Raw genomic sequence first — 7,276 nt, forward strand, 5'->3', positions numbered from 1 at the left:
AATTGTGCATATTTTAGAGGGACAGCTTTACACCAGCATTCTTCTGGAGAAACCAATTGGTCATAGCTTGGACTGGTGCACCATTTGCTGCGTGTAAAACTGACTGGATGGTGGCCTAGAGAGTGGGGGGAACGAAGCTGCATCCTGCTGGTGGGCAGGCACCAGTGGGGTTCCTCAGGGCTCACTATTTGGGGCAGGCCTGCTCAATATCTTTATCAATAATCTTGTGTTTTCAGTTCTGGGCCACTCACTATGAGACAGACATTGAGGTGCTGGAGCATGTCCAGAGAAGGGCAACAGAGGGAAGGGTCTGGAGCACAACTCTGATGAGGAGTGGCTGAGTGAGCAGGGGTGTTTTGCCTGGAGCAAAAGAGGCTCAGGGGAGACCTTATCAGTCTCTACAGCTGCCTGAAAGGAGGTGTAGCTGGGTGGGGGGTCAGCCTCTTCCCCCAAATAGCAAACAATAGGACAAGAGGAAATGGCCTCAAGTTACACAAGGGAGGTTTAGATTGGATATTAGGAAAAAAATTCTTCTCTGAAAGCATTGTCTAACATAGGAAAAAGCTGCCCAGGGAAGTAGTTGAGCCTCCCAGCCCTGGAGATGTGGCACTTAGGGTAACAGTTTAATGGTGGGCTTGGCAGTTAACACTTGGAGTCAATGATCGTAAAGGTCTTTTCCAAACTAAATGATTCTATGATTTCAACATGTTTTGAGAAACTAAGACAGGCCTAGGAAACAAGTTCCCTGCACTGATTTTTCCTGTGCTGCAGGCACAGGGCCATTCACTCTCTTGAATATGACAGAACATGTAAATTCTAAAACCAGTAATGTACTTTAATAATCTCTAAATTTTTTTCCTGGAACTTTCACATAATTTTACTTTCTCTGTTTTGTTCCTTGTCTTGTTTTCCTTCACCTCACATTCATGTGCTGTGGAAATAATCAAAGACACCCAGGAGAAATGTCTGAAGCTGATAAGCAGAGCGAAACAGCATTATTCATATATTACTAATCATAATGTATGTATGAATGAGAAGACACCTGGTAGTGCTGTGTTGACAGCAAGCTACCTTTTGATTAAGCTTTCTGGATTCTAGCACTCTGAAGGTACTGACTAGGAGTTCAAGAATAATGTAAAAAGGATAAATACATGGCAGATACACACAAACAACAGCTTTCTTTCAGCTCAGTTTCTAGTGAAGTCTCCAGATTGTGGATAGCAGGTTTGAATGAATGAGAGATTTTAGATTAACATTAAAAGAACATTCAAACCATAAGTACTGTTTTAGAGATTATCATTTACCAATTTTTGTCCAGTTTAGGAATGCTAAATAATTTTTGCTAAAGCCCTTAAGTATCTTTCTTTTCTCATGCTTCTGCCCACCATTCCATTTTTGATTGGGTAGTTTCAGCCTACAGTTAGAAACCTAAACAAATGGCCAGAAAAGTACGACATCTTCTTACTGGATGGATTTCTATGAGGTTGAAGAAAAGCAGATTTGTAACAAATCAGGTGTGCTGAAGAGATACTGTTGGGATCACAGCCCCCGTGGTTTTAGAAAATTCAGGCCAGCATTGCAATGGCATTCAGCAACAAAACCCAATGACAGGCACTTTGCCACTGAAATCAATACCATCCAACTCTAGACTGCACCTACTTGGAGAGGCATCTAGTCAATCTTATTCTAAAGTTTATGATTATTTTATTTCCCACTGCAGAATCCTGTGCCATTTTGTACATTGCTTGACCACCAGAGTGTATGGGTCCATTGTAGTTATCATATATATTTGCACCAAAACTTGAATGAAAAATATTCTGGAGTCATACTGTAGCAATACTTGCACAGCAGTACTACGCAAATTCTTACTACAGATGAAAATTCCTACCAGTCTCAGAAAAACCAGATTGTATTATTTTTAATGTATATTATTATATTTATAAACACCTAGGTACATAAGCAAAAAAATTAGTTTGAGAATGTTAACACAGTCAAAAAATATCACTATGTTCTTTGAACTTTCCCTCGATGGCCCCCAGTAAAAAAAAATCTTTTTTTTTTATTTGTTTATAGCACCATGAGGAAGAGAAACATCTGCTTGTACAGCTACTGCAGCCCTTTCTATCACTCTTTCTAAATCACAGTTGTGACCACCTCCTCCCATAAGTCCCTTTTGAAGGAGTTCTTTTTCCATGTATACACCACTTCTTGTATACAAAATATGTAGATGAATAATTTATAGAATCTTTCATGTCATGAAAGGAGCTCCTCATCTATAAAGAGCAAGGAGAAGATCAAGAACACTGAAAGCAAAAGCTCAGAATCCATATCTTTCATGAAATGCTGAATTAATGCAGGTGAGGTTATAGGATGCATAAAGGAAGTCAGACACAATTCTACCCCCTCACACCAGGACTTTCCTTTGATGTCAACTGTATCAACAGATGAACAAGTCTTACAGTAAAATTAACTTTACCTTATGTGACTAAACAGAACTAAGCAGAGCACTCTCAATTATTTAATTTCTTCAAGGAAATGATGCACTAACAAAGTCATGGCCCCATCCTTTAATGGCACATTTTTAATTCTCAGGGAAGGAAAAAGACTGATGATTATAATTCTACTGCTAGTGAACACAGAGTCCCTGACATGAAACATCACAAGCTCTCTGGAGGAGCTGAAGAATAAATCACAAGCTACATGAGTCAGAAGTCAGCTTCAATGGTCTTTAAATTAAGATGGACAAGCATAAGAATAACATAAAGTAATGGTAAAAAAAGAACTCTGAATTTAATTTCAGGAGCTAATAAAATCCTAAGGAGCACAAATTAGGAAAAAGGAATAAGGTTATTTTCAAATACTATCTATGCAAAAGTTATAAAGAAAAGTGAACCATGTAGGTTTTCAGGGTTCTTTGGGTCTGGTTTTTGAAAAACCCTTGTGATTTTTTTTTATTCTGGAAAATCATGCAGCTTTCTGTTTCAAAATACTGTTCTTGTGAACACAGCTACATCCAACATTCCCATCTTGGAGTACAGTGTATGTGATATCCAGGAATAAAATATCACCAAGAGTATCTAAATGCACAGAGTGTTTTAATGAATGTAGAAGATAATTATTTATGACCTTAAATTACAAGACATTAAAAAAAAACCCCATAACTATACATAGGAATATGTGTATGAAAAAGTCTGTAGTAAAATACTAATATTTTAATTAGCTAACATGTTTACACATGCAGCCACAACTTTGGAAAATCATGACATTCCTGCATTTCTCTGTCAAAAGGCCTGTCATAGACTTTTAAACAAATTTTCAAAGTTAAGCCAGGTTTTAATTGCAAAGTTTATGGATGAACCAGTTATGAAAAAACACTACAAGGCTACTAAACCCCTTAGCCACAAATCAGTGGGTGTTGAGACAGTACCATCCTGTGTCCTTTCAGTCTTTGCTCAGCAACCACAGTCACGGCCACCAGGAATAGGATGTGGAGGATGCAGTCTGCCCAAACTTGGCTGCTCTTGTGTCCATCCTAATGAGGATCCAAACCTTTTCCTGACTGGGAAAGCACTTGAAAATATCCCCAAGTACATTTATAGTCAGCAAAACATTCTAGAATATGCTCACTATTAAGCAAATGATTGGATTGAGAAAATTAAACTTTAGTTCCCCCTTACATTATGTGTACAAAATGCCTTTTTTGCATAAGGAGCTATAGAATTAGGGGTCGACACTTAAAGTTTGACTATTTAGATTTAGAAAACAGCCATTAGAAAGTATCCACAGAAAGTGTCTGTTTTATTCATATTTTGAATAGTCATACCACTAAACACTTTTAAAAATAAATTAAATTGCTCAGTTGGTCACATCACCTGGTTACATCCAAACCACTTTCCTTGAGAAAGAGATGTACCAGGCAAGAGCTCCAGGACAAAATCTGCTCCAATGCTCCTGAGCTCTGAAATCCATGTTTTCAGACTGTTCACAGGGATTCTGCTGAGGGCATCTGTGGAAGTTTATAACTCTCTGTAAAGAATAAAGATCCTGGTTTGTGCAGTAGAACCAAGCGGGCTGTTTGTGCAGCCCTTCCAGGAGTGAGTGTGCACAGCACAGACCTGGTCAGCCACTGCTGGGAATTACTGTGGATCTGAGGCAGCAGGGAACAGACAGTGGAACTGGAGGCAACATTGCTCCCTGTATGACTCTTCCCCATGTGATTACTTATCCAAATTAAGATGCCTTCCCTTAACACACTGCTACTTTTACAACTACGCATCTGTACATGTGTGGGAAGAAGACAGCACTTAATCCAAACTGTTCTGCATGTGAAAACAAACACATCTGAAATTCAGAAGTATTTCTTTAAAAAACAGTAAAAGGCTCTTATCATCACTCAAAGGAGCAGAAGGTCAAAATGTACATTTGCAATATGCCCAACTAATGTAACTGCTGTATACAATTCTCTCATTGGAAGGATATATATTCAAAATAGCATGGGGCTTTGCTGAGGGAACCCTGCCTTCTTTATCTGATGTCAAAGACAGCTTTGCCTTTGACTTTATCTGGGCCAAGATTTCATCCCATGTGTTTCCAGAGATTCTCTGTGATTCTGCCAACAGTAGCACAACAAGTGGCTCTCAAAAAAGAAACTAACCAAAAAAAACCCAAACAGGAAATAGTCTCCAAGGAATAGTTCTTTGTGAACTCTTACAATTAAGACTAAATAATAATAATAATGATTCTTACAGTCTTTTCTCCTCATGCAAAACCAGGCCCAACATCCTGCATTAAAAGCCTATTTATTTATCTGGTGTCATACCTAGAAGAATTCATGTTGAACTATATCATGGAACCGCAAATCAGTTTCTCATGAAGTTTACTCCTCCTCATTATATACTTATATGCAGCAACTCCTACATTATATGTTTGGGGTTTTTATAACTCGAGATGTTTGGCGAACACAAAACAGCAATATTCCATTAAACTTTTCAAAAGTAGTATTTCATCTAGCAATGTGATAAATGCTGAAGTATTTAATTATTCCAGAGAGGGAAGTGTTTAATAAAACATAACATAAAGAAAAATCATGAAAGCACCTCTTCTATGCTTTAAAACAGCTAATTCAACCAATCCCTGATTTTATCTACAAGTAAATTTTCACTGCTGAATTGTCAAAACTTTCAAACAAGAGAAATACTCACAGTCTCTTAAAGATCACATTATAAATAGTCGTGTCCTACCTCCACATTTCTCTCTCTGACTTCATTCCTAGGCAGCACTGAAGCAGCAGCTACAGTCACATGGTGCATTCAAGGTCATGCTATTCTAATTGACAGCGATAGCATTGATAAATTATGCGGAAACAACGATAATGGAGTCATTAACCTTGTTCCAGCACACTAAAGGTGCTTCGTAATTAAAAAGGAGTAAAAAAGTTACAAAAACACATAAAGATTTTATTGCTCAGCCGTTTCTCTCCTACACGCTGCTGCAAAGCGCTGTCAGGGAACAGTAATATTGCTGTAACGTGGCTGCCTGTGCTTTGTCACCGAGGGGCGCAGGGATGCACTGGCTTACACTGGAAGGAGGAGTCAGGTAGTAAAGTGCACAAACCATTGACTTCTTTTTTCTTCCAATAGGAAGTTGGATCCAGAAGGCCTCTCTCTCTGGCGTAAAGGATGCTGGAGCACATGAAAGATCATTCCAGCCAGGAAGTCTTTCTCAGTCCAAGAATCTATGCTGAACTGTCATTTCCAAACACACAGACATGTGGCCAGCGCTTTGAAAACTTGCATTAAAACTGCAGTGAGTTAACATACTGAACTGAAACTCCTCGGGTATGTAGAGATACAGGTACAGATACATAGAATTAGGTAGAATTCAGAATTTATCCCTTATGTCTTATCAGAAGATTGCAGTAATTCCCAGACTAAAAGCCTGACTAGTGTCCCTAATTCATGTATGACAGGTAATTTATTAAGGGTGCACACATTAATGAATCATCAGCGGTTGCTTTGACTTACAGAGAAATGTTATAAAAACAGCGGAGAAATAGGACATATGTTTCACATAGCAACTCAAAGTAACCTTATATTTGCCTTATTGTAAAGAATCTATAGGATTTCTGAAAAAAAAAAAAAGTTAAAATTGGTTTACTGACAATCTGCCCTATCTTCTTGACACTTCAAATGCTGCTTCTTTTGGAATCCTTTCACAGTAAAACCACTCACACTAAAATTATTAATAAAAAGAGGACAGTATAGAGCAGCTTTCCTGGAGTTCAGGCCCCCAAAGATGACACTACACTGGCAAGACAGAATCCATTATAGCCATTTTTAATCTTCACTTATCACATGAACTATTGTGTATCCCTGCATAGCCTGACTGGCAAGATATGATCTACAATATATTGCACAACTTACATACAAGGACAAATAAAAAGGTCCCAGATCATATCTGTATATAGAGGCTTGACCTCATGGAGATAACTGAATATACAACAAAGTACATTCTGAAGGCCTGAGTGGAAATCAGATTCTTTCTACTGGTTCTATCATGTCTGGATAAACTAATAACTAGCATATTCTTCAAGCATTCAGAAGTATCGCAGATTATAAACAATAAACCGTCAATTACAAAGAAGAAGCAAAATTGCCAAATTATACCCAGTGCCAGAGAGATTCTCCTCTGTGTCCTCTGAGCACAGGCTGATGGCTAGAGTTGCAGAGCACAAGCGCCTTTGATGCATGGTATCTAAAAACTTCCCACCGCAGAAATTCCCAAGTTTTCAATGGCTGGGCTCGCTGCCCGGCTGGAATGCGTACTTGAGCGATACGCCTACAGCCGCTGCACCACCCATAGCCGAGGAGCACCTCCAGACCCGGCTCCCAGAGCAGCTCCTGCGCTCCTGAAAGGCTGCTGGGGTAGCAGAAACCTCCTCGCGAGCGTTCAGCTGCAGAGAACTCAACTCAGCATAGTTTAAAGAGGACAGAAACAAACATGTAAACAGCATCTGTGGCGTCTCTTCTCTGTTGACTTTCCTGGAAACGCATTAACCTATTACAGTACTTCAAAATAAATAAGCGAAACAGAGGCGAGGCACGAGTATACCGTTCTCTCCCAAAAGTTTCTTTCTGTCTGTCCTCTCACTTGCTCCGAGCTCCCCGTTCCCTGGGATTAGCGATCGTTTTCACCAGGGATCAAATGAATGACTTTTCCGCTAATGACACTTAAGAGATGCTGAAGCCACCCTGGGCGCCACCAGGGACCCGGCGAG

General features: G+C 39.3%; 1 protein-coding gene across 2 annotated transcripts in view; it reads right to left on the bottom strand.

The window, feature by feature from the left end:
- MAGI2 (membrane associated guanylate kinase, WW and PDZ domain containing 2) overlaps positions 1-7,276 on the bottom strand; it is a 703,939-nt gene that overhangs the window by 696,004 nt on the left and 659 nt on the right. The gene's annotated exons all lie outside the window — the stretch shown is intronic.

The sequence above is a fragment of the Geospiza fortis genome, unplaced genomic scaffold (assembly GCF_000277835.1).
Source record: "Geospiza fortis unplaced genomic scaffold, GeoFor_1.0 scaffold424, whole genome shotgun sequence".
Taxonomy (NCBI): domain Eukaryota; kingdom Metazoa; phylum Chordata; class Aves; order Passeriformes; family Thraupidae; genus Geospiza; species Geospiza fortis.